Source organism: Zonotrichia albicollis, chromosome 2 (assembly GCF_047830755.1).
Source record: "Zonotrichia albicollis isolate bZonAlb1 chromosome 2, bZonAlb1.hap1, whole genome shotgun sequence".
NCBI lineage: Eukaryota > Metazoa > Chordata > Aves > Passeriformes > Passerellidae > Zonotrichia > Zonotrichia albicollis.
Genome location: NC_133820.1, coordinates 23,510,126 through 23,538,094, shown reverse-complemented (window position 1 = coordinate 23,538,094; position 27,969 = coordinate 23,510,126). Strand labels below are relative to the sequence as shown.

Below are 27,969 nucleotides of genomic sequence, written 5' to 3'. Positions count from 1 at the left end.
ATCAAATGCTGCATAAACTAGATTTAAAATATGCAACAATTTAGACCCAAGAATTTGCATTATTTAATAATATTAGGCTTTACCAGAACATACTCCACTCTAACTTGTGTGATTAACTGACAGCTTATTCCCATCTCATATTAACAAAAAACAGGGTGGTTAAGATTTAAGTGCTTATTGATGCTTTGCAGTTGCAGCTGTAGCATGCAGTAAAAATTATATATGATGCTCTCTTTTGAAACATTCTGTCTTGGCAAAAAGCAGCAATCCCCTCCATATTTATATTTTATCCGTGATACAAAGACAGTAATCCTTTCTGGGCATGAGAAAGCATATAATTGAGCATGCTTAGGAATCCAAACTAGTGATGTTTAGGAATTAGTTCTTAAGGTTCAGTTCATTATGAAGCCATAAAGAGCAAAGACCAACTGTTACTCCAAATATGTGGTAATTCAAAACAGATGTTATAGTACCAGGGAGGACTGTACTTCAAATTTGTTTTAATTACTCTTGAGTGCACCTTCTAATGACAAATCTTGTTTCTGCTCCTCATTCTGAGAAGAAGCCATACCACCTAGCCGCTTTAAAATGCATCATTAGGCTGAAATCTTGCTGGTTCCAAAATCCGTTAGCCTGAGGCCAATTCAAAGGCCCATGAGCCTTCAAAAAATAAATTTGTGATGAAACAACTTCTTCATCAGAGAAACAACCATAAGATTTTCCCACATAAAGTACAGTTTATTCATCCATCCCAAGTTATATAACCTAGAGAAGATTAAAACCAAGAAATACAGAATACTTGCATCTCATGCCTATACTGAGATACTTCCTTGTGTGCTTTTGACAATTCCTTTTAGACCAATTTATCCCATTTTCCTTGATTAGACTGACTTTGCCTTTCAATGGACTGCTTGCAACTCAACCTTGAGCAGGTGTCAGGCTGAGGTTTACTTCATGTCCCTCATGAAACAGCACAGCAATGTCGTCCTTGACTTTTTTTTAAGAAATAAGCTTTGCCTTTCTCTTACCTTCCTCATTTGATTCAGCTTTTTATATTGAACCAGGGTGGTAACGTTTAAGTAAATACATGTATGCAGCATTCATATCATCATGTGCTCAAAGCTGTCAATCTCTACAGCAACATTTTAGTCTTTTCCTAGATATTTGAGCTATTTAGGTTAAAAATAAAAGGAAACTAGGTCAAGAACATCTAAATTTAAATAACTGAAATTATATATGCAGCTAATAATGAAAAATGACTGTTGACATCAGTGGAACTGCTATTACTGCTATTGCTAGGGATATTTCTGCCTCTGTCAAGATTAAGATTAGTGTTTCATGGGAGAAAAATTTTAAAATAGTAAATTTTCCTAAAAGCTGTAAATATATTGATTTGAGTTAAATGAATTTAAATGAATTTCAACTCCATGACAAATGGAGTTCATTTTTTACAAACCAGAAACAATTTGATATGATATGCTGGGTTTTTCACACTGAAGTCACTGACATCTCATAAGCATCATAATTAAATCATCAAATTGTTATGACCCCCTGGCACTGGTATTGGGATCAATAGTGCTAAACATCTTCAGCAATGCTATAGACAGTGGGATTGAGTGCACCCTCGGCCAGACTGCAGCTGACGCTGAGCTGAGTGGTATGGGTGACATGTCTGAGGGATACAATGCCATCCACAGGGACATGGATGGAGGAGTGGCCCATGGGAACTTCATGAGGTTCAACAAGACCTGAGCCTGGGTGTGGGCAAGCCCTGGTTTCCATCCAGGCTGGGGATGATCAAGAGAATTCAGCCCTGCTGAGAAGGATTTGGGGGTGTTGGTGGGTGAGAGGCTGGACACAAACCAGCATTGTGTCCTTGCAGCCTAGAAAAACAAACATGTCCTGGCCTGGATCCAAAGCAGCGTGGGCAGCAGGGGAGAGAGGGAGGGAGGGGATGCTGCCCCTCTGCTCTGCTCAGACCCCACCTGCAGGGCTGCATCAGCTCTGGGGTCCCTGCACAGGCAGGACATGGAGCTGTTGGAATGAATCCAGAGGAGGACACAAAAAAGATCAGAGGGAAGGAGCATCTCTGGTGTGAAGACAGTTTGATACAGCTGGGATTGTTCAGCCTAGACAAGGCTGCAGAGAAACCACATTGGAGCTTTTAGTATTTAAAGGAGGCTTAAAAGGGGAGCAACTTTTTAGCAGGGGTAGTGCTAAAGGATAAGGGATAAAAGTTTTAAACCCAAAGAGGTTAGGTTTAACTAGATATAAGGAAGAAGGGGATTTTTTGCTATGAGGCTGGTAAAACTCTGGAAGAAGTTGTCCAAAAAAGTAGTAAATGCTCCAAGGTCAGGTTGGACTGGGCTCTTAGCAACCTGATGTCTTTGGGGATGTCCCTGCTCATAGCAGAGGGGTTGGACCTGATATGGCCTAAAGTTCCCTTCTAACAGAAAGTATTATGTGTTTCTATGATTCTGTGTCTAGAAACACATAGATGAATAAAAATTCTTAAAAAATTATGAAATTATTCTAAAGTATTCTAAAGTAGAGCTGATATTTTATTAATTTATTTTATTAATTTATAGTGATATTTGACAAAGTAGATTCAGAGCTAAGCTTTTTTTTAAAGTAAAACATGAGCATAAAAAGAAACCTAAATTACCAATTCAGATCCTCAGAGTTTCACAATATCAAATGTGAATTTTGCTGATTGTGGAAAAATAATGTTTATATATACATAAGCAAATGTAACGTATGTATTGATGCTGATCTTCATGCCATCTTATACAACTATTTCAGTTTTATTCTGAGAGTGGAATCCTGTGTATCTCCCATAGCTCATTGTAAATCAAGGGATGTTTGTTCACTTGGGAACAGCTGTTCACAGCTCTGTGGCTGTTTTCTGAGCTGCAGCTCCCATGAACCATAGCAATAACATCACATACCCAGTGCTTCTGGTTTTCCCTTCATTCACAGAAAAGAATACATTTTCTCTGGAGCAGATAAAAAAGATGGGGAATTATCCTTTGACAAGCACTAATAACTGACTTATTTCATCATATTGTAAAGAAAGGAGATAGGGATTCCAGTCATGAAGGTTGTATTGTGTTTAGTTCCTATGGCTTTCTCAGATATGGATTGATTTCTAGAGAAGCCATGCTGAATGCATTTGTAACAGAAGAGTGACATGTGAGACAGCAGATATTACTTCAAGGAATTCACTACTGAAACATATATTCTAGCAGCTAATATATCAGTAGTATACTGCAAGATCACATTTGTCTTGGGTGGGAGGACAGCAGTCAGTTTTGCTATTTCTGGGTCACAATTGTTCCCATTTAAGTAAGTTCAGAACAGCATCCTAGGAGACACCTTGACAGACTGACTTGACAAACTGCTCTGTGGTGTGGCCTGTCAAAATCAGCACAGACCCCGTGGGGCAGGAAGAGACAAAGCTGAGGATTTCCACATGCCATCACTCAGCTGCTTCATGTCCTGTGTTAGAATGAAGTTCCCTTGTGTTACCCCAGCAACTGCAAAGTAAAGCACTTGAGTCCCAATACCTCTTACCAGCATTTCTACATTCCCACACTTGGGGACTTTCCTAAGGATGACTTAAGAATCTGTTTTGTCCCTGCAAGGGTACCAGGGGACCAAAATGTAAGAAGAAAAATGTGGAATGCAAAGACACTCTTGATGTCCCTCTCTCCTTCAACTTTTTGAAGGGAAGGTCAGAAATGTGTGGGAATTTATCTTTTTTCAACTTAAATATGCCATTTGCCACTTAGCAAGGGAAGTATTTCAGTGATAATTGTTAGTAAACTAGGAAGTCTATATATCATAAACATTCAAGAATATGAATAAAAAATATTTGGAAATATGCTAATTCACTGAAATACCAAATCAGGGATGTTCTGTCATTACATATAAAATTAGGTGCTTGTGTTGTTTATTGCCGACTGGGGGCTATGTTCAAATCACAAACGGGACGGGGCTGCTGTCGAACGTACTTTGAGCTGTTTCATTTTCCAGCATCAGTCTCATTACATGGTTATGACTATGGGAAGATGCCACTAGCTCAAACCCCAGGCATCAGACAAAGAACTTAATGCTACAACTTACTTTATAATTTTTTGACCAATCACAAAAAGCAAAAGTACATTGATAGTAGTTCTATCCAATTACTATAAGCCCACGTACCTTTGGTTAAAACAATGCTTGCTTATTTTGAATACAATACTTGTAATCTTTAAAAGAATGCACAAGCTCCATTATTAAGCTTCAAACTTCCTAATATCTTGCTAGATAAACTTTTCTGTAGCTTATGGAGTTATTCTAGACAAGGGTTAATACACAGACCGTTGTTCTATTTGTCCTTGCTTTTCTACTTTTTAAATAATTTTTCTGCTGACCTATCTCATAGCTGCTACTTAGCTCTAATCACACTTTTACTGTCTCTAAAGCTTGCCTTTTGCAGCTTTCCCAAAACCCTCTAATTTTGTATATTCCCACAATGTACATAGAAGTAATACAGCTTTAACCCTTTCTAATTTTAATGCATGAAAATTTTATATATGCCCTCCAGCAAGGAGGAATGTATGAGGTTTCAGCCTAAGGGAGTACATTAGTTCTTAGTTTCAGGTCCAGTAAGCAGGAGAAAGAGGAAAAGGATGAGGAAGAGGAGAAGGAAGATGATGATGGTGTCCCTAGAGAATGGACATGACTGGAACAAGGCTGTATTTCCAGGAGAGAGCCACACTCTCATATCCCTGTGGCAGCAGCCTTCCCATGCCCAGGCACAGGCAGAGACTGTGCAGCTGAGGGATTCCAGCAGGTGGAGGCTGCTTTCACCAGTTGTGCCAGAGCCTCTGTCAGGGAAGAGAAATTATATTAGAATGAAGGCTTAAAATGAAAGGAGATACATAATTAAAAAGTTGAGACTCCTTATCATCATGTCATTTTAACCTTGTTCCATTAGCAAAAATAAAATAAGTCACTCAAGACCAACTGTATTTGAAAGCATCTATTTTAAACTTGTTCCAAATTGCCTCTGAGCTTATAATAAGCTGCACTGCTTTTTACTGACAGTAATTTCTTTTTACTGTGCTTTCTGTGCTGACATATTGTGATAAAACCTTGTATATTGAGGTAGAGGACTACACTTACAATGGGTTCCAATTGACAATAATGAAAATATATTAAACAAGTTAATAAATATCCTATTTCCCCCATTTTGGCTGTTACTCTGATATTCCAAATCATCACAGGCATTTAAAGAGATTGCTGCCCTGCAGACACACCAGAGGCAAGTAAAAGAACTGAATAGTTTCTTGGAGCAGTTTGAACATTTTTGCTGCTTTCACACACGGCTCTCAGTAGGGAAAGACATACAGATTATTAGCAAAGAGACAGAGTTACTGCTCTTTGTGGTTTGGGCCTAGGAGCTCATTTCAGATCTATGAAGCAGTAAATGTCAGATCTTGGTTTAGATGTGGCTGTTAGAAATCTTTATAAATGTTTTCAGGGTGGAAATTCCAGTGGATCTTGTTTGTAAGCTATGTTTAAAGGCCCTCAAAATTATGCCATAACTGAGAAGTAAAATTGTGCTTTATATCATGACCAGAGCATTCTCCAACAGCTTCTCTGATGAAAACAACTGCATGTTGCTTTTCAGAAACCACCTGAATACAAGAACTCTTCTCTTAATTTTGACATGGTCCTCAGTGCAGATAAAAATGATAATGTACTTTGTTCTGTCAGGTGTGTGTACAACACCTGCATAATTCAACAAGTAAAAGGGCTCTAAGATTTGAGATTTAAAGTCAACAGGAGAGTTATGCCCTCAGCCTTGGGAGAGGGGGCAAGGTAGTTTGATGTTGGAGTTCACACAAGTAGGTATTCTTGAAGGACTGTATGACAAAAATTTTATTCAACTTCCTTCTTGAAATATCTGTTTTCAGATGCTCATCTTTACAACAGGAAATTTCACTCAGCCCAATGAAAACACCACATAAAACCCCCAAAAACAAAACAGGCAAAAAAAAAAAAAAAACACAGAAGGAAAAGAGAAGACCAGCTGTTCATTCTACATCCTAAAATGACAGAGCATCAGAAGACCCGTTGCTTTGTCATTGGATTAAAATAGACTGCTGGATTTCTTTCAAACCCCTTTCTATTTCATTAAACTAAGTTGTATGCTTTATATTGCTGATGCAGTCAGCATTGTTAGAGTAGTATAATATAAATTCTCCAAGCCATTTGATGGCATTTTTCTTGTTCCATCTTAATACTGATTTACTTAATCTCTCTTAACTTCTATAAGTGTGGAAGTTGGGATCTATTTGTGAAAATGAAGGAAATGAAAGTGACTAAGAAAATTCAGTGAAAGTTATCCTCTTTCATAACTTTGATGAAAGTTCCCTGAAGTTGCCTGGAGCCTGTTATAAGTATATGAATCTTCCATACTTCATTTTCAAAATCTTTCTTCTTGTTTTTCCAAAATTGAAATTCTCAGACTTTGCATGAAAAAAAAAATCTTTTTTTTGATAAGGTCTGATTCATGGGACTTCTAAAATAGTTTCAGGAAGGAGAAATTTGCTATCAGAAGCAACTTAACAAGCAAATATTATTGAGTCTTCCTATCTGTCAGATAGAAGGATAAGTAGCTCTTCTTTATTGCTTGTAAAAGGTACAAAGTTATTATTCATCTTACAGCTGGCTTTGGTGCTTTGGATGAAACGAAATTTTTTAACAACTTTTCTTTCTCGAAAAAGAGAAAACCATATTCTTGCATAATTCAAATTACATGTAAGATATTCCTCCTGGTACATTTGATCAAAAGTCTTGGAGCTAGTAACAGCTATTAAAAAATCTTCATATTAACATCAGAATTATTTGTCTCTGAAGAGGAAATATTTTTACTTGTCAAATATTTTGCTCAAAGAACAAAATTATTTGAACAAGATCACATTCAGTTTCTTGGCTAGAGAGAGATATTAGAAACAGTTTAATGTTATTATTAATAGGAACTAACCATTAGCTGATAAAGTGTTGTGGAGTACATGTGTAATGTGGGAATGATGTCAACATCTCATTGCACTGGCACAGGTTTTCCACCTTGTTTCAGAGTCAAGAAGAGCAGTTTAAGGTATTTGTGGTGCCATCATGTGGAGACTTCTGAGCATTGAAGAGCTTGAATTAGAAGAGCTCTATTACAAGAAAAAGGAAGATGGGCCCCAAAATAGTGCTGGTGTGCTTGAGCTATAAACAGGTGCTTGAAATTAAGAAATCCTAGCTCATTTCTGAGTCAAATTTCTCATCTGCCTGCCGTCCTTATGTATCTTCTCATGACAGCCACACAGTCTACCAGAACTTATGTATTTTACTGTAAAGAAAAAAAAAAAAAAGCCTGTATTTTTTTCCCATCAGGTAAGAATATAATTTTGTCTCAGACTAGTGTTCATGAGGAAAAGCAATGACATAGTTAAATAAACATAAATACAAGTTACATATTTTCTTCAAAGCATTCATGCTTTTTTGTGGACAGGATAGGGTAGTCTAAGGTTAAAACTATGCAGAAACACACAGGCTGAAAGGTTTTCTGTGAGTGTATTAAAAAGACTAGGTCAAAGTTGCAAGAATCCAGGCTTACAGAGATGGAGGGAAGCAAGCATGCTTCTTTGTTCATAATCTTAAAAAAAATAAACCAGAAAATATTTATCAAGTAGTAATTTTACTGTCTTTATTTTTTTTTCCATTTTTTCATGGACAAAACTATTTAATATACCTAGGAAGAGACTGACCTAGGTCACTTCCTTTTTTCCCCCAAGATTCAAGATGGAATATTATAATAGCTCCTTTTAATTCTATGTAGATTGGCCTGCACAAATGCTGTGATTCATCGTGTGAGCCTATTTATGCTCTTTTATTTTGCTGCGTAGGACAAGTTGTTCTTTATCAGTTCTTTTATGAGCATCCCATTGAATACCTCTATGCATGCAGAATGGTACATTGTTTCCTAGACCTTTCTATTTTTTTCTGTCTCAAGAGAAAAGGGGAAAAAATGAGCCCCCTAAAGCTGCAGTAGATATTTTCCCACTTATCTGCTCAAAGCATTTAATTTTCCTAGTTTTTCTTTAGAGAACATTACATTCAGTCCTCTACTGTTTGCAATGAAGAAACCTCCTGGTTGCTACAACTGATGTCTCAACAGCTGTTTATCAGATTTTTTTAGATCTCTGTATTATTTTTTTTTTTTAGATATAAAGTCGTCCTCCTATATGCAGTCTAGGTTTGATAATAAGAACTTCTTTTTTTTTAAGTGTGTCTGTAAGAAATTTATACAAGAAATCCAAACGTGGTGGAGGTACTTTCCTGTAGCACATTTACACTAATGATAAAAAGTAACCTCTTACATAGACTAATCTGCCTAAGAGATTATCTGGATAATTTCTGGGCATGTATCTAATGATTTCACATGATTGTGGAAAAGAAAGCCATGTTTTTATCATCAAGTATTTAATTTACCCATTTTGATTTTTCAAGAGTGATCAGGTATTTAGTTTATGGATATAGTTTTGAAAATTATTGAGGTTTAGACCATGTGAAAAATCTTGGTAACTAAGATATGTTATCAGGAGATGAAGATTTATGTAAGAGGATGTCAGACAATCATTTTACCTTTCTGAATTTTTAATAAAATTTTGCTGGAGTGATAGATGGGCCTTAAGTGGACTTTACAGGTATTTCTGTATTACTATAAATATGTTTTGCATCAATGTCCAGTCTCTTTTTCTGCAGGGTGTTAATTTTGAAACTTGTAGCCAAGATGCTGAGTTAAGAGGTAGTATAGTATGTGGCATTAGAAAATTATTGTTGTCTTCTGAAGGCAGTTTAGGAAAGGGAGGAATTGTATACAGGCAAAAATAAGTGCAGTAGATAAATTGTGATGTAAGCTGGCTAAGAAAATACAATTGATCAAGAAAAAAAAAGGAAAGTATGAGAAATGAATAAACCCAACCAGACTGTTGGCTTGAGAAGGATCCTTTGCAAGTAGGTAACAAGTTCTGGTTGGGCCACATCTCAAAATCCCAAACTTGCCAATTTTTTCCCCCAGTACGTATTATTCTAACATAGAAAGATAAATGAGCATTGAGTCCAATGGGTCTCTAAGAAGTTACGTAGAAAAATTATTGTAAAATTACTGCTTAGCCTCTGGTAACAAGGAGAATTGGGAATCTTGGTAACTGTAGTACTTCAGAACCGTAGTACAGTTACTGGCCTGTGTGACTTTGTGTTTTGCAGGGTTAGCATCCTGGTAAAAAAAATGGGATTTGTAATGGTTTGTAGTCAGCTGGAGAAGGCATTATTAACATTATGTTTTCTGGCAGTCTGAGACTTGAGGAGGAACAGCAGTTTCCTTTTGACCTTAATTTATGTGCTGATAAAATGAACTTTGGACAGACAAATGTTTTGTCATTCAAATTAGATTTGCATATTCAGATTTGCATCAGCAACCCAGTTACAAATGCAATGATGAGAAACTTCCAAACTTGCCTTATAATACCCAGTCAAATTTCAGCCCAAGTCAATGTCTCTTTCAAGCTACAGAAGAAAGATTTAGTAGGTTTTTTACACTACCTGGAAATGGAAAAATTTCTTGAAAAAATATAGGGAGAAACAGGGAAAGTTCCCCTTTTCAGGAAATTAAAATTAATTTCTTAAAAGGTTGCTAATACAAAATTATGAAATTATATTTATTTAATCAGTGCTTTTGATTGTACTTGTGAACAACTGCTAGTGATAAAGCTCATAACCTAAATGGTTTATAAACCATCAGCTTTACTGAATTTGGATAGACAAGTAGAAAAAAAAATTGGGAGACAAAGGTGTTAAAACAGTTTAAATATTGCTGTTACGTTTTGGTATTTATATTGTGTTAGTACATGCACGGTTGAAGGGGACAGTGGCATGAATGTGTACATGGAGAGATGGTCATACTCACAGAGTTGAAAGTCCAAAATATGAAAGCAGGACATTGTTGGAAAAAAAAAAAAAAAAAACACAAAAACCAAGCTATAAGGAGAGCCAGGAAAAAGTTAACAAGTCTGGTTAATATGACATATGACAGTGAAGGTAAGTTCATAGTGTTATATATCTGTCAATACGGTTGACAGACTTTACAGCTAACATATTCCACACTTTCTCTGTTTTGGAGGGGAGGGGAAAAGAAAACAAACCAACCAACCAAACCCCAACAACTTGTTGAGTACATAAGCTAAACAAATACCTTTTTAAAGAAAGATTAATTGTTCAAGTTAAAATTGTGACTGATCAGTCTGTCAGAGGCTGCCAGAAAGGTTCATCTCAGTCATCCCTAGTGAAAGTAAATTCAGAATTACTGCTGGGGATTATGGGACTGTTCTGGGCTCAGAGCACAAAGAGGTCAGAGATTACAGAAATATATACTGTGATAAGCAGAATTTTTTTACAGCACTGATTCTCTTGATAATGGGAAAGTAACAGCAAAATCAGAATAAAATCACAGTAAAACCAAGAACTATTGTGGGTTTTTTCACTTCCTTTAATGTAAATCTAGGGAGAAACTGAAATACTAATAAGTGGGGTTGTTTCCAGGATTTTTGTTATAATTAATCTTGGTTAATTATGTGGCATAGTGTGAGTACATGAGTTTGTTTTCTGACAGAGCACAAATTATGTACGACTTGACTTGAGAAATAGATCATCTTTGTGGGTAATAAGAGAGTACTAAGGAGGCCCTTAACCAATATTATTTTTTAGTTGCAAACCAGTCCTTGATAAAATTTTCCAATCCTATTGAGAGCTGTAGACTGATTTCTTACATTACTGGAACTAAGGAGTGTGAAAATAAAATTGATTTTTTAAAAATTTTGCATGTTACACAACAATTCTCAGCACTAATTTAGCCTAGGCTTTCTTTTCACAGTAATATCATTTAATAGGCATTTCATCCTTGGTTTAGTAATAGTTCTCATCTCTATTCCCTAAATAATTATTAAAAATTCTCAGGTTTGACAGAGATATAAAAAGAGTGTTCTATAATAATTCTCCACCTGTGTTCTTATCATAAAGCAGCATTTAATTGTGCCTTTTGAGGTTTTTAGCTCTTTTTTAAATCTCAAGAGACTGTTACCAAGTTAAAAGTGTCTTCTCATATTTGTCATAATAAAAAAATATGTATCAAAAGCAATACCAATTTGAAGTTGTTTTGTAAGACTGTTCATGGATGAAAGGAGTGTGATAAGTCATAATCATAGAATCACAATGGTTTCTGCTACAGGCCAGAGTCTGGCAGTGGTCAGCACTGTGGGTACATGTCCATTAAAGCTCTATCCCAGCCCTGAATACCTTGAAAATTCCATGAACAAATTGAAAGAAAGCTATGAGAGAACAATTTACAATATGAAGGACTGGTGAAGGGCAGAATTTGCTAAGGGCTGCAATGTAAGTTTGTAATAGTTGGACTATACTGAGTGACACCAGTGACATCCTTCTGAAGGTAATAAGATCAAAAGTATCTCTGCTATTCATTGTACTTACCATCTAACATAAAATGTGATTTTTTTTGTTCTCTGTTCAAACCTTGAGCTTCCTGATTTAATTTATTGTTGTCTCACAGCAAGACACTAATGGTGAATTTCCCTTATGAGAATGTAGTTAATTACAAATATATCTTCTGATAATCTTAAAAAGATTTTTTTTACCTTTGAGTTTCTTTCTTTATGCGCCAATAACATTATATAATCAAAATTAGCAAACTAGTATACCTAGCATGAAATAACTCCTCTACTTTGTGTTTACCTCCTGTAGTGAATTCTATTATGAAACTGTCATTTACTGCCTTCCTGTGGCATAAAGAAACCCATTCTGACTCAGCAGTATCCAAAGATCCTCTGTTTTTTTCAGGCTTAGGACTGAGTAGTGCCTGTCCTAGATCTCACAATAATGTAAACTGGTTGGGGGAAAAAAATCAGCATTTGGAGGAGAAAAAGCCAGATAGCTTGGTAATAGCATGCTTCTGAACACATGCAGAGGTCGGTGTTATTAAAACAATTGAGAGAGAGGAAGATATATTAATGATTATAATGCAGATGAGAAGCTCAAAAGTGCAGAATAAATGTTCCTTGTGCAGATGTTTGCAGCCTATCCATGGGATTCATGTAGCAGGTTTTAGTAAGCCAGCTAGACCTTCAGCGCCTGACAGTTCAGTCTTAATGTTTAAAGATGTCATTTGTGTGAAGTAGGGTGCAACATCTGGAAAGATGTTAAAAAACTGTTCTTATCTGTAAACACATATAAAAGGGAGTGTCCTATATAGAGCAAACTGTGATTTTCCCATATATGTGCAGACAACGGAATGTAAATTAAATCTCTATGACATTTTGTTTTCCTGTCTAATTTTTGTGGCTGTGAGGATGCATAATAATGTTTGCCTAAAAATAAATGCTTGCTCTCATAGACAGGATTTTTTTTTTGCATTAAATAATATCAATGAACTGGTATCAAGTTCTGTTACACAAGCTGGTCTTTAATTTGCATTGTATTTTCAAGGAGTCACTTAAAGCAAAACATTGCCAGCTGGAAGTACATTTTAATGTAACTTACTATTCACTCTTGCAGTCATTCTTTTTATTCCAGATTGTACCTCATAATGTTATACCAACATTATAATTGAAAAATCTAATGGAAACAATTAGCATCAGAAATGCTTCATGTGTAATATGTGCTTGTGTTGGTACAGATTGTTGCATAACTTCTTAAAGGAGAACAGAAATATTTTTAACTCTGCCCAAATGTGGGCTTTCAACAAAGAGGTATGGCAGTGTTTTGGGAAAAAAAAAAAAGTAATCAATCCATCCTGTTCTCTTATCCTTATTTCCATCTCCTTCTTTACTAAAATCTTAAAACTTGTTCTGTTCATTCTTCAAGAATTTATTTACATCTGACAAGTTAAGCAAGTAAGCAAAGGCTAAGGTCAGATCAAAAGCCAGATCTAAAGGAACTTTAAAGCTTGACTACATGGCCTCAGCCTAAGCTAGCATTTCTGGTTTAACTATGCACCACAGTATCAGAGTCACCCTATGATTTCATCACTGTAAACTTTATTCCTAGTCACAAGAGTCATTGAATGATAGAATGAATCATAAAATGGTTTGGCCCCAAAGGAGCCTTCAAACACCACCTAGTTCCAATCCCCTGCTGTGGGCAGTGACATCTTCTACTCCACCAAATTGCTCAGGGCTCCACCCAACCTGCCTTGAACACTTTCAGGGATGATGCATTAACTTCTCTGGGCAACTTGTTCCCGTTCCTCACCACCTCCTGAGTAAAGAGATTCCTCCAAACATCTTACTCAAATCTTTTCTCTTTCAGTTTAAAGCCATTCCCACTTGTCCCATCACTACATGCCCATGTAAAAAGTCTCTCTCCAGTTCTTTTTTAGGCCTCAGCTGCAAAATTGTTATGAGATCTGCCTGGAGCTTTCTCCTCTCCAGGTTGAACAACCCCAACTCCCTCAGCCTGTCTTCCTAGGAGAGGTTCTCCAGTCCTCTGATCACGTTTGTGGTTTACCTCTGGATTGCTCCAAAAGGACCATGCCCTTCCTAAGATGAGGACCCCAGAGCTGGACACAGTGCTCCAGGCAGGGTCTCATTAGAGCAGAGCAGAGGGACAAATCCCCTCCCAGGATCTGCTGCCCAAGTGTTTTTGGATGCAGCCCAGGACACAATTGTCTTTCTTGGCTCTGGTTGTTCACTGTTGGCTCATGTCCAGCTCCTTGTCCACCTGAACCCCAAGTCCACCTGCACAGGGTGCTCTCAGTGAGTTGTTCTCCCAGTCTCTACTCATGTCTGGGATTGCCCCGAGTCAGGAGCAGCACTTGGCCTTGTTGAACCTCATGAAGACAACCTGGGCCCACTTATTGAACTTGTTCAGGGGCCTCTGGATGGCATCTTGTCCTTCTGGTGTGCCAGTTGCCCTGCTCAGCTTTACATCATCTACAAAGCTGCTGAGGGGGCACTCAGTCTCATTCTCTGTGTTTTTGACAAAGATATTAAAGAGCAATCCAAGAAGAGCCCTCAGGGAAAGCCCTGGTTTCTGGCCTCTACCTGGACAAAGATTGATCACTACTCTCTTCACCCATCCAGACAATTCCTTATGCACCAAATAGTCCATCCTTCATATCCATTTCTCTCCAGTTTAGAGATGTGGATGTCATGTGGGACCATGTCCAAGGCCTTGAAGAAGTCTAGGTCTTTCCTCATCAGCTGTTCCAGTCATTCCATCATAGAGAGACTGAAATACCATATACCATTATCCATGGATAAATCATCCCTATAAGGATTCCATCGCCTGTCTTAGCTTGAATTATTTCTTCCATGGTTTTCAACTTTACCAAAAGACCTGACCAATAATCAATTGTTCTGCCTTAAGTGGAACACATTAGTACTGAAAGTAATAATGAGGAACAATTGCTCTGGAGTTAATCTGTTTGTGACCTCTGTGCTTCTGTTTAGGATAACTGCAAAGCACTTCAAGTCAGCATGCTATAGCAGTTTTCCTGTCCAGAATAGTGAAAACAAAATTCAGGTGATCAGTGCTGAGAAGAACAGGTCCAGAAAACAAGAAGCAGGCCTGCAAAACTCCTTGCCAGAGCCTGTTACAGTGAACTCCATTTTCCAGCAAGAGCATTTTGCTGAATATCAAATGATGTATTGATATTAGTATAAAATAGGTTAGAGAGAAGCTTTATCCATAATTTAAGTTACTCTCTTTGAGAAAATGCAAGTAAACTGACGGAGTCAGAGAAAAATATCTCTACAGGGTGGCAAAGAAATATCTGCTGTAGCTACTTACCTGAAATATCTTTTCCCAGTGGCCCAATTAACTTTATAGCGTGGTACTAAGGCTCAATTTTTTCACTACCAGAAAAGGTTTTTGTGCTCTGAATTATACAGTGACCTTGTTTATATCACAAACTCCAAAATAAGGTGACAATTCTATCATGTATTTCACGTAAAACATTTCAAAGAAGAAACTTGAAAGTGTAAAATAAAGTAGAGGCTTTTAGATAATATAAATTGTGTATTTGGTGTCTTTAAAAAATGACTAATAGTGTGTTCTTTTTCTTGAATTCATATATTTTGAGGGAAAGTGAAGAGCCTATAAAATGCAAATGTAAAATTAATTTGTTTTGCAGTTATCTATTTTTAGAAAGCAGAGCAGCCTCCACAATTACTTCTCTCTAAATGAAATGAAAAAAAAAAAAGCCTGCCATCTCTATGGAGCATTATGATTTCCAGCTGTGTCATTTGATTTTTGGCAGCAGGATTTCCTGAAAACAGCAAAATAAACCAAAACCTTTTTTTATTTTTACTTTTTTTTTGGTGTCTAAGAGCTTTAGTAATCATGTGTGTCTAATTCCTGATCATATTTCAGAGTGGAGTTTTTTCGCTATACTCAAATTCAGTGGCACTTGAATGGTTGGGGAGGAAGACTGGGACAACTGGAAAGTTTCATGAATTACTCATCAGAGAACGTCTGGCTTCCCTGTTGTGGAAAAGCTAGAGGAAATACACTGAGGAAATACACCTTAGAGTACTCCTTGAGTAAATACATCCTTATTTGCTTGATGTTAGGTTCATTACCACTAGACTTTGTGCCTGGGAGTAAAGCAAAGCTTCAGCAGATCTAAAACAAGGTGCAAAATTCAAAAACCCTTGGAAGAAATGGCATGGCAAAACTTCCAATTAAGTTCTACTCAGAGAACTTTATCTCAGAGAAAGAGATGATCCAAGTACCTCTTCAGGTCGCAAATCAAATGCAAATAAAGTGAATAAAATTAACGCTGTCTCAGTTTATGTTATTTTGCTTCAGAACAATTTTCTGGGGGAAAGCCATGAATGATACCACTGTGAGAAGTCCAAAACTGAATTTGTCACTTCCCATGCAAACAAAAAGCTGCTTCTGATAACAATCAGGTTAGATAACAATCAGGTTAACAACCAATTAGATTTTCAGTCCTTTTGGTGGGCTTCCCCAGCAGAGCCGTCAGACAAGAAATGACCTTTAAATAACTGGAGATCTTAGATATTCAGAACCAATATTCAGAACCTACAATGTCTCTTTTCTGCCATCTTTCCCACCATTTTTCTCTTTAACCTGCTGCATACACTGGTCTTGCAAATATTTAGGTTGGGCTTTTTTTGCATTCCACTTGTAACTTTCACAAGATAGTTTAAATTAAATAATTTTTATTTTATGACAAAATAAAAATGGAAAAGTCATAGAGTTTTTATTGACTTTAATGCTTGCATGCAAGGCAATGAATATTGGGGAAAAAATACTGCTTTCTATGATAAAAATTCATATTTTAGACAGTAAGGTGCCATTGTGAAGATTTTGTTATGCAATCTTGCACAACACCCAGAGAAAAACTAGTTGAGGTTTCAACAAATAATATAGGCATGGTAAGTTGTTAAAAGAAACTAAGGTGTTTAAAATAACAGTTTGTACAGCATAACTGAATGTAGGTTTTATATTCAAGGAGCTGTTGGTAGCTCAACTAGATAACATTCTGCAAGAATATATTACTTTGATATATATTTTTAAAATATTTTTGGCAAACACCACAGAGCTTCAACATAAATGACGGTACAAATCCAATACCACGTTTGTGTCTTTTGAATGGTCTTGGTGTCCATAAATTAAAACTATAATCACATAAAAATGTGCTTCACAGTAAGTTGATAAAACAAATAAGGTCCTTCTGAGGGAAAAAGCACTTCTGTTGTAGGACAAAAAAATATTTTAGAAAATACCATATGTTATTTATAGCTATTTTACCAGCACTTCACAGATTTGCTGAAGTTATTCACAAAGATCTATTTAATGCCTCTAATTTGTGTGAATGCTGTTAATATAAGACTGTGGCTTTTATCCAGTGTTTCTTCCTTCTTTACTTGAACACAATACCATCATCTGAAAAACTCTGTAACAAGCTAAAAGATTTAAACATTATTATGAAATACTGCAATCATTTGTTTCTTTAAATGTGTCAGAACTGATTTTCAAGAAATTGTGATAGCTGTTTCCTGGGAAATATATGACCTGGTGGCTGAGGTGAACTGCAATTGCTCTGGTTTCTTTTGGTTGCCTGCAGCTCCCCTTGGGCTATCACAGCCCTTTTGTGCTCATGTGTAACCATCTCAGAACATCCCTCACCTGAGAGGGGAAGAGGTACCTGAGGAAGGCAATATAAAATATAAATATAAAATTATTATTACTTTTAATTGAAATAAATTTATTATGAATTTATTTTTTTCTTCTGAGTTAAAGAATTGCATGAATTTTCTGTTTTCCAGTATAAAATAAAAAGAAGAAGTTTTCAGGTTTCGCATGAATTTTTTATTTTTATAGTCAATCTGAAGAAAGATTATAGTAAAAATAATACTCAGACCTCTGGAGCTGAGCAGGCACTAGTGCAAAGAAAGCACAGAAGTGATTACATGGCCCAGGCACTGCTGAAAGGTTCAGCACATGATCTTGTTTGACTTACAAGAAAAAAGATAAATGAGGCTAATAGCAATGTTTAAATGCTTATCTAAAAAGCATTTTGAATTTGAGCATCTAAAGGTAGGGTAAATTTCTGAAACATTTCTATATTTCTGATATTAAGGTGATGCCAGCACACTAAGGCTCTTGGGGAGAATGTTTAATAAGGCATTATTTTCAAATGTTCATCTGTAATTTGTCTGGTATGTACTTATCTTTTGAAGAGTTGCTACATCATTTGGAGTCTAATTTTAATCACTGAAGGATGAAATGGGAGAATTTTAATCCTGCTTTAAGTGCTCATTTCAATGCAGCATTTAACTGTAGTGTTGCTAGTGATACCTCTGCAATATATCTGACAAAAACAGCTTGGACAAGTTGGATCAATCATTGCTTCAAACTCAATGAATTATTTTCTTCCAACCATCTTTTCTTATACTTCATGAGAATCCTGTGGATTTTTCATGAAATAGGTTAAAATGAATAGTAGAAAATGGGACATGGTGTAAATATAATAAGAGGATGAAAAAGCAATTAACCCAACATATGTGTGTGAAACAGTACCAAGAAAGTTAAAGGTTATGTATGACTTGGTGTTTTCCACTTAATGATCTTGAGCTGTTTTTCATGGGGGTTTTTTAGATTTTTTTTTGGAGGGGGGTGTTGGGCGGTTGGTTGGTTATTTTCATAGAGTTTGTTCATTTGTTTGAAATTAATTTTCGTTATTGTTTTTCTTTTGTTTTATTTATGTTTTGTAGTTTGTTTTTGCTTGTTTTTCTTGAGTCTCAGACCAAGGTTTGATTTTTTAAACAATTTCTGGTTTGGCTCTTTTTTATTTTTGTCTGTGCATGGATGTGTTTGTTTTTCTGGCAAGTGTTTTTCTTGTTCATTTTTGAACAAGGGGGAAAGAAAGGAGGCCTTCTTTGAAATGAGGAAAATAGAAAAATCTGCTATCTTTAATGTTTGTTGTTACCAGATTAGAAGCATCCGTAACACTTGGTCGTACATATACTTACACTTGTACTTATATAGACACAATGAATTATATGCCAGAGAAAAAAAGATACAAAATTCTAACTTTCCCCTGCAAATTTAATGTGTTTGAAAGCATAACATGAATTGGTTTTCTTACACAATTCCTTTTTTCCCCTAATGAGGTCTGTAAGACATGTGATAGGTAAATCTGAAGTCTGCTGCACTGAATTTTTCTGAATATGTAATTACATGAAGCTTAGAGGGAGGAAAAAGAGCTCTATTATGAAAGTATGGACAACTCATGCTGATATAAGGGGTTTTATTGCCGCAACAACAAATGGTTCTCAGGTAGGGATTAATTCCTCTGTATGCTTCCTGACTAAATAATTACTGATGTCTAAGGCATTGAAAGATTTTGAGAGCCTCTGTGCTGCAAGATGCTGGCTCATTTCTACCTACTCTGACAAAAGCTTCAGAAAATGGGACTTCTCATTGGCACTTGGGAAGGCACAATAATCCCACTGTGGGTTTCTGTAAGCCAAGGATACAACAGAGGAAGATTAGCTTCTGCCTAGCAAATTAAAACTGCAAATACAATTCAAAAACCTGTCCCTGCCTTCGCATGCTTTGCCATATAAAAATCTGCCTCACAGCTTCTTACCTGCTTGAAATGGTTGACGGGAAGATGAAAAAGCAGAAAAGAAATAGAAGTTGCAAAGAGACCGTTTGGTCTCAGTTTTGATGACATTTGACATCTGAAAAACCCTCAGCATGTGGGAGGACTTATTAATTTTCGTCATCAAAATCTTTAATATAAACTTGTGCGTATGTATTTTGGAATCGAGGTTGTAATATGCCATGAATAAAAAAGTGCCCAGGGCGCCAGGAAGGCCAATGGCACCTGGCCTGGATCAGCAATAGTGTGGCAGCAGGACCAGGGCAGGGATTGTCCCCCTGTGCTCAGCACTGCTGAGGCCACGCCTCAAATCCTGTGTCCAGTTTTGAGCCTCTCACTGCAGGAAAGGCATTGAGGGACTGAAATGGGACCAGAGAAGGGCAGCAGAGTTGGGGAAGGGTCGGGAGAGTCAGTCCCGTGAGGACCAGCTGAGGGAGCTGAGGGTGCTTAATCTGGAGAAAGGCTCAGGGCAGGCCTCATTGCCCTCTGCCTGAAAGGAGGTTATAGCAAAGATAGGAATCAGCCTTTTCTCCCCAGGAACTAGAGACAGGACAAGACAAAATGGCCTCAAGCTGCATAAGGAGAGGCTCAGGCTGGACATGAGGAAGAATTCCTTCACAGAAAGGGTAGCTGAGAATTGGAATGGACTGCTGAGGAAAGTAATGGAGTCACTGCCATTGGAGGTGCTCAAGAAATGACTGGATGTGGCACTTACTGCTGTGGCCTAATTTACAAGGTTTACAGAGTCTAGTTGATTGGTCAAGGTTTGGGCTCCATGACAATGCAGGTTTTTCTAATCTTTATTGATTCTATGATTTTTCCTTGTCAGGATCAGTTCTCCCTGTAGGAGCCCTTAGCAAACCGCCAAAGTGGGAAAGACAGACCATAAACATTGATAAAAATGCTTATAACTAAGAATAGAACTCTGTAAGGAAAAATATACTTTCAAGTGAATGGAAAGAAATTTGGAAAGGAAAATAAAAGTGAAAACCAAGTATTTTTTATGTCTCCTGAACTTTAACTACCAGCACAGTACAGTGAAAGTGGTGCCAATGAATATATTCAGGGCAGGTAGCTCAGAGTGCAGCTGCAGAGAGAGCAGCAGGCTGAGCTTTGAGTGTCAGGAGCATGAGGAAAGGGTCTGTGAAGGGGTGATGACCCTTTGTTTAACAAATAAATGGCCCAGGACATGTGGCCAGGTGAGGGACACCCAGAGACATGTCAGGAGCCACCGAGCCCCAGACTTTCCAGCATTTAGACTGTGAGGGTTTAGAACCTTGGAATTTCCTCTGGTCAAGGTCCCTCCTCAGAGGCACCCAGCTCTAGCTGTCATTTTGTTCCTGCACATGATTAAATTATTTTAAGGATTTAGGTGTCTGAGACTCTGATCTGGGAAATCTGGGGTTGAGCTATCAAGGAAGCCTTGTCTGGCTGGGAGTGTGGCCTGTGTCACTGGGAAGGGTCCTTGGTGCCAGGCCAGGTGGTGACAGAATTGCTGAGAGTGGCACATGGATGGCCAGACAGGAAAGTAGTGGGAGTACACTGGGGTTTTTTCCCCTACATGAATAAATTCAGGGCACAGTGCCTCATCCAATATCTAAAATGTCTTTTTAGTATGTAGGGGGGAAAAAAAGCATGATCTGAATTATTTCAAGAAAAAGATGTTTCACTGAATTGTTTTTACTGGATTTATAAATCAGTGCTTGGGACTTTAAAACATTAATTGACCTTGTCTCTATAGATATTCTCTTACTGCCCTTTGAAAATCCTGACATACATATCTGGAGTACTTCATCTGATGCATGAGAGATGTGGCACTTTCAATGAATTCCTATAATACATGTACATTATGCACAGCTTTGTCTTGCACAACTGCATGTTTTCTGTTGTTCTGTTTTCTTTTTTTTTTTTTTTTTTAAGAGCACTAAATATTCTGGTAAGAGATTTTTGAATCATTTAGAAGGAGAGAGATAGTGCTTTTTCAAGACACATCAGGAAGGGGAAAAGCATATTTTTGACAACTTGTCATCTAAAATTATGAAAATTGAGCTAATCATTCCTGTTTAAAAGTGAAACACAATACAGAAAAAAGCTTGTTTACCTGCACTGTTAATATTTTAGTTTAATAGCCTGTAATAGCCAAGTAAGTACCCCAAGCTATAAGTGGTTGCTTATCTTTAAGTAAAAAAGGTATTGAGTGAGGAATGCTCACTTAAGGGACTTCTGAACATTCAGAATACAAAAGTAATTGTGTGCTAAGTGTAGGTAATAAGGAAAAGTTATGAGCTTTTGAGTTTTTTCATCAGCTCACTTAAAACACCATACCTGTAAAATTCAAACTCTCTGTCAAAGGAGAGAAAGTATGGTTTGGTATTATCACTCTTTTTTGATGTTTATTCTGCCATATATTTAATATAATGCAGTTTTTAATACTTAATTATTAATATTGGTAATTATTATTGCAATAATCACATATGTTGGAGTGCTGTTGCTTTGTAAATGCTACTAAAAATTTAGTTTTCTTAGTCAACAGTGAATCTGATTTCTCTGGAACTGCATGCCATCAGGAGACCAACAGGAAAAATTAATTTTATACCAAAATATGTATGGACATGGTTACGTCTTCTGTGCAAAACAGTAAACATCAATGCTCATAACGATTTTATTTATTTCCAGTTATGCCTTTGATTGCAAACTAATTAATTATAAACTAATGATGCTGCAGTGACTTCTCTTTAAAAATATATGCAACAATTTTACTCTTTGAGAAGAGAGTTAACACACGTTTGAAATACGCCTTTTCAACAATACAAGCACTGCATCACATCTCTAAAAAGGATGAAAAAAGTGCTGAACAGGTGTAGTTATCAAAGGGAATATCCAGCTGGAAATTGTAATGGCCTTTAAAAGACTTGATCATAGTGGTGAAATTCTATTTCTGATTTTCACAATGGCTAACAGGAAACTGTCTATGACACTTCACTCACTTTAATCAGAATTTAGATTCTGAATCCGTTTGACCAAATAACCCCTGGAAAATGGTTAGTGAGAGACAGTGAGGTAGTTTCTATGTCTGTCAAACTCATTTTTTTGCTTTTGCTATCCTATAGTTTTCCTTCTAAAAAAAATTATTATTAATGCCATTACTACTACTACCACTACTACTGCTACTACTACTACTGTTAAGTTTTAATGCTACCATTACTGTTAATCAAAATTAGCAGCTAACGTCATCAGTCTCTCTTTATATTACATTGATCTACAGGTGGGTGAAAGATAAACTCTTCCTGCAAGGGAAAGGGGCAAGGTATTGGGATTATCTTGCAGAAACTTAAGAAATTAATAGAAAACACATGTATGTTGTGTTGCAGCTTTTATGCCACTTAGAGTATGCTTTGTGGTTTGTTTGTTTTTTTTTTTTTTCTTTGAAGTTCAAATATTTTCTTAGTTTCTTCCAAAACCAAAAGACAAAAGCCATTATCTTTGTAAGCTTCAGACTCTATCATCTGAAAGGTCTGGTGAACTGAAGAACCATTGAATTATTTAAAGCAGCATCTCCTTCCTTTGTTTGAGACCCATCTCTTCAGGTATTTCTCGTTTAGCAATGATAACGTGGCTGTTGCCCAGCAGTTTAATTAGTACTTGCCTGCCTAATCTCTTACAGCAGATATTATTACTGAATTCAGGGACTCTGAAATTCCCATATCTGAGAAAGCAGGCTTAATAATAAAAATCACTGTTTTTAAATTTTATTTGTCTTGGCAAGATTACCTACAAGAACACATACATTTTTCACTAGCTAGAAAACATGCAGTTCAGAGTTGCAATCCCCGAGTTGTTCACTCTTCAGAAAAACAGACTTGAGGAGGAATTAAAATTGAATGAAAACTGGAAGGGGACTTGCAGTGAAAGACAAAGTGTACAACACAGCATCATTTCCTAGACAGATGTTAATTTGTTTCTCACTGGGTGAAACTGATCTGCTGTAATGTATCTGTGTGTATATTTTGAAATGGTTTTGAGCAGAATATCTGTGAAGCACTGGGGGTTGATTTCAGCCCATGGGTTTGTTCAGTTGTCTGGTTTCTTCACATAGGCTAGCTTGCTTGGCTCCAGCTTTAGAGCTGTTGAGAGCTGATTTTTGGCAACTTACGCTCTCCGGAAGTGGGAAAGGGAGGTGGGAAAACTCCTTTTCTGTTTTGCTGAAAAGAGGGGAAATATGCTTAGCCAGTGGTGTTCAGAAGCAATGCCACTTTGGTATTATCTCTTCCTCTCTAGCCCCGCTCTTGTCAGGGGTGTGGGAAAAGGCAGGCTGAAGGATATTGTTCATGACTATGTACAGACTACAAAACCAAGGTATGGAGATATGATTTTCTTTCACTGGAAATCTGGAGATTACTGTGTTCTTACAGCAAAAACTCCTTTTTGTGTGTGCTCTGCTGTAAAAGTGGTGACTCTCTGTCTTAGAAATTGTAGGGGGTCCTACCTGTGGCTACGCAGCAAAACATTCCTTTGTATTTTCCCACCCATGTTACAAGGCCCACCACAGTTCATGATCTGATATCATTGTATAAACTGGAAACAATCTTGGTTTCAGTTCATCTCTTGTGCTGTAACTTGTCCTTGTTCATTGGCTTCTGCTCAGGGAGATGACCTGTCCCATCAGCAGAGATGCAGAGGACAGGAAGGGCAGGTGCTGCTGTTGCAACCCTGTGGGCAGGTCTCTCCTCCAGGATTCAGTGCTCAAGGTCTCCATCTGCAAACATGGCAAATTTAGTCATCACCTAATTTTAACTGTTTAATTTTCATATTCCAGCTTGCTTCCTTGATAAACTTTCTCTATTGAGTAGTCAGGAAACCAAGTTTCTGTTGGGCACTCCAGTTAGATACCTAAAGTAGACATTCTGGATAGTCAGCACTCAAAAATCACAATTTTCCATATGTTTTACAATATATGAATTAAATAATTCTTAATAATCACCTTGTGGTAAAATGAAGCAAATAGAATACTTTTATTTTTTTATTTCTTGCAAGAGCATGTCTCCAGTCTTTGGTATTGGTGTATTGAGATTCACTACTTCTGTGTGTGTACTTTAGCAATAGATGTAAAATGTCAATAATAAATTATAATGAGGAAATGGGTAATGAAAATTGAATGTAATGGTTCTCTTGGAGTGATCTCAAATTCTGCCAGGCAGCATATACTGTTTTATTCAAACTGGAGAAAACCTAAAGGAAATAACTGACTATAGTCTGATGTGATCATATTGGATATTGATAAAGATATTGATAAAGTTTTCTTGAAGCCTTTTATTGAAATTAATACGTTTGCATTTTTCTTTTGACAATGCTAGACCCATCTGGCTGCAACTTATAGCATCAGTGGCTGAAGTAATTATTTTCAGTGCTGCTGTTTTTTAATTCTGCCTTTGAAGTGCACTGGTTCCAATGTTTTTAATGTATCTTCAAAAAAAAAACACCATTTTTTGTTAGTATAATTTGATGCTACAAAGAAACTTCTTAGTATTACTAGTAATATTCCACATGTTCCAGGGGAGTGTTCCTTGTACTGCAGTGATCAAGATACACATTGATGAGTCAAACTGGTTTTTCTCTCCTCTTCCTTTCAGATGAGCATAGGAGATGACCATAAGGTGTCTGTAGGGCTTTCCCAAATTGCTAGTCACAAATAAGAGATGATAAATTAAGTACATTTGCACAAAGAGTAGATATAAACTGACCACGGATAAATGTAAAGTATAAATTAAATATGGGCTGTGAAATACAAGAGAGTTTCTAAACAATCAACGATGGAGACTGCAGCAATTTCCAGTATGATTTTCAGGAAATAAAAAACCAAAGTAGTCTTAACATAAGAATTACTATAAGAATCTCTATTTCCTCCTTTGATAGATCTGATAGACAACAAGAAACATTGCCTCAGAAGACCTGGGCTTGCTTTGCCATTAAAAATATTGGATTACTTTATAATGGAAGAGAAAAATGGGCATTTTAAAATTCTTTCAAAGTCTGTGTATGTGCACTGTACAATAGTGTTTAGGAGTAGTGTTATTGTGATAAAACTTGATGAATTTCACTTTGTTTGTGCATAATTGATTTTCTGTAATATTCAAGTATATATCACATATTTCCCCATGAAAAGTTATTTTCATTAGCCTCCAGTATCTCTACATGTTTATTTCAGTGAAATAGTTCTTATGATTTTTCTAATAAAAGATAGAATGCATTTATATGCAGATAGATCAAAATACTAACTCATGAAATCTTCAGATCCTCATTTACTTTTGGATGGTTTTTCATTACCTTATATTTACTATGTAACTTTTTTGATTCTAACATTTTAGAATTTAATTTCAATGTCTTTTATTCACAGTGGTTAATTCTTTTACTATTACATTATGTAGCCTCCTTTTCAATAGGGCTTGATTCACAAAGAAGTTAATAATTCTACATCATTGAATGCCTTGATGTAATCTGATATTCTAATGGTCTTTAAAACATGCTTTTCACAATAGATCTGCAGGATATTTCACACTGGAAACAAAATATCTGTCACATAACACTATGAGTTAGTTCTGAAAACTTTTTTTTCTGTTTCCTTGTTAAGAGGTTTATTTGCATCGTAATAGGAACAAATTATGGAAGTTTTCCATAGCAGACTATTTATTAACACTGTTGTGTGATGTTGGATACATGTGGCAAAATAAAAAAAAAAACAAAACAAAACCAAAGCAAAAAACCACAACCAACAACAAAAACAAAATAAAAGCCAAACAAATGGAAAAGAAAAAAACAACCAAACAAACAAAAAACCAACCAAACAAACAAAAAACCCAGACAGAATACTTTAAATCAAAAGCAACCAAATCAAGGATGAATTAAAAACCTCATAAATTAATTCATTTTCTAGTGAGGCTGAAAATTTTCAATATGTCTGGAAATCAGAGAACAGCAAAAAAATACCATATTTCTAAAATCTTATTGCCAGAGTGAAACACCCACTCTCTCATGAGTGTTTTGGGCACTTACTAATTTGATCCTTTCAGGCAGTTTTACTATACATGGCTGTAGTGGAGTGAATTCTGCTCTTTTTTAGACAAATACGTCTTTTAATACCTTTGTCAGCTAGCTGGGGTGTAGTTCATATGTTGTTCTGGCCCCCTCCAGCAACATTAGAACAGGAAAATATTAAGATAACCAAGAAAAGATGTATACCTGGCATCTCTGTAATGCACTAGACACAAAATTTGAATGCCCTTTTTCCCACTAATGAGAAAACACACTCCTATACAGACAGGAAAGTGATGAGAGGGAAGGAAAAGACATTTCTTCAGGGACCAACAGGTCTCTTGTTCATGAAGAGCTTCATTCCATGGGATTCACATTGGAGAAGTTTGGGAAGGGTTTTCTTCTGTGGGAGGGACCCCATGCTGGAGCAGGGGCAGGATTCCTTTCCCTGAGGAGGAAGCAGCAGCAGATGTGATCAACTTGTGAGGAACTGACCACAACAATTCCCACTGCCCATCTCCCTGTGCCACTGTGGGGATGGAAATAGAGAATTTGGAGTAAAATTAAGCTCGCAGTATTTTTAAAATTTGGTTTGCATCTCATTATCCTATTCTGATTTTGATTGGTAATAAATTAATTTTTCCACACAGAGTCTGTTTTGCCTGTGGCAGTATTTGTTGAGGGATCTCTCCCTGTCCTTACCTCAGCTCATGAGCCTTTTGGTATATTTATTTTCTTTTACCTGTCCAGCTGAGGAGGGAGTTGTAGAGCAGCTCTGTGGGCACCTGGCATCTGGCTGGGGTTAACCCATCACAGCAGTGCATGTGCAGGCACTTGAGGGACTCCTGACTGAGCATCAGCTCAGGGAACTTCTGTATAGGAGAGAAGCTTTCCAGCAAAAAGAAAACAGGGATTTTTCCTATGTAAGGCAAGTCCAGAGGGCTGGTAATATAATTTTGCTGAGGATTGTTCATTTTAAAATCTGGATTTCCCATGAATAGCAATGTTAGACCTTTTTATCATAAACAAAAGATAAGAAAACTGAAGTCTAGTATATGTTATATTTCAAGTACTGATATTTTGCATTAAGTTCTATGTTGTTGTGTAGTAGTATGAATATAAAATATAATTATTTAACAGGAAAAAGTGAATATATTTTTGAGTTTAATGTTATATATTTGTTCTATTTTCCAGCTTCCATTCTAAAAAGCATTGTTTATTAAGACTGACCCAATTTTGAAGGCACCCTGATTTCAGTGAATTGAACAGATAATTTTGCTGGTTTGTCTAGTTATCTCTTCTTCAAAAAAACTGGATAAAAGGTAATGATAGAGATAGAGTCAGATACTGAATTTTAGAAAAGAGAAAAGAAGGTTTAGGCTTCTAATTCAACTTTTGTGAGGGGGATATAATGCATGAATAGAATAAAATGTTTTGACATGTAACCTGTCTAAAATGTGGTTACATACAAAGCTGTATAATGTAAGTTTGAACTGTGTGATTTTCATGATTTTGAGAAGGAACATAGGAAACATTTAGAAGATAAAAGAAAAATCCAGAAGGAATTGATTACATGTTCGGGTTTGGTTTTGTTTTTTTTTTTCTCTGTGAGAAATTTTTGAAAAAAAGAAAATCAGTTCTGCTACGAAGATACTGTGTTAACTCTAAACCAAGGATTAAACCAGTGAAGTGTG

The 27,969-nt window shown here is 36.5% G+C and overlaps 1 protein-coding gene across 10 annotated transcripts in view; it reads left to right on the top strand.

Annotated features, from left to right (window-relative positions):
• The window catches only part of IL1RAPL1 (interleukin 1 receptor accessory protein like 1), a 693,884-nt gene that overhangs the window by 327,720 nt on the left and 338,195 nt on the right, over nt 1–27,969 (top strand). The window contains exon 1 of one of the 10 annotated variants that reach the window (XM_074534589.1): nt 27,470–27,597. The exons of the other annotated variants lie outside the window; for them this stretch is intronic. The gene's annotated coding sequence lies outside the window, so the exon portion shown is untranslated. Of the gene's footprint in view, nt 1–27,469; nt 27,598–27,969 lie in introns of those variants that run through there. 10 annotated transcript variants of the gene reach the window in all.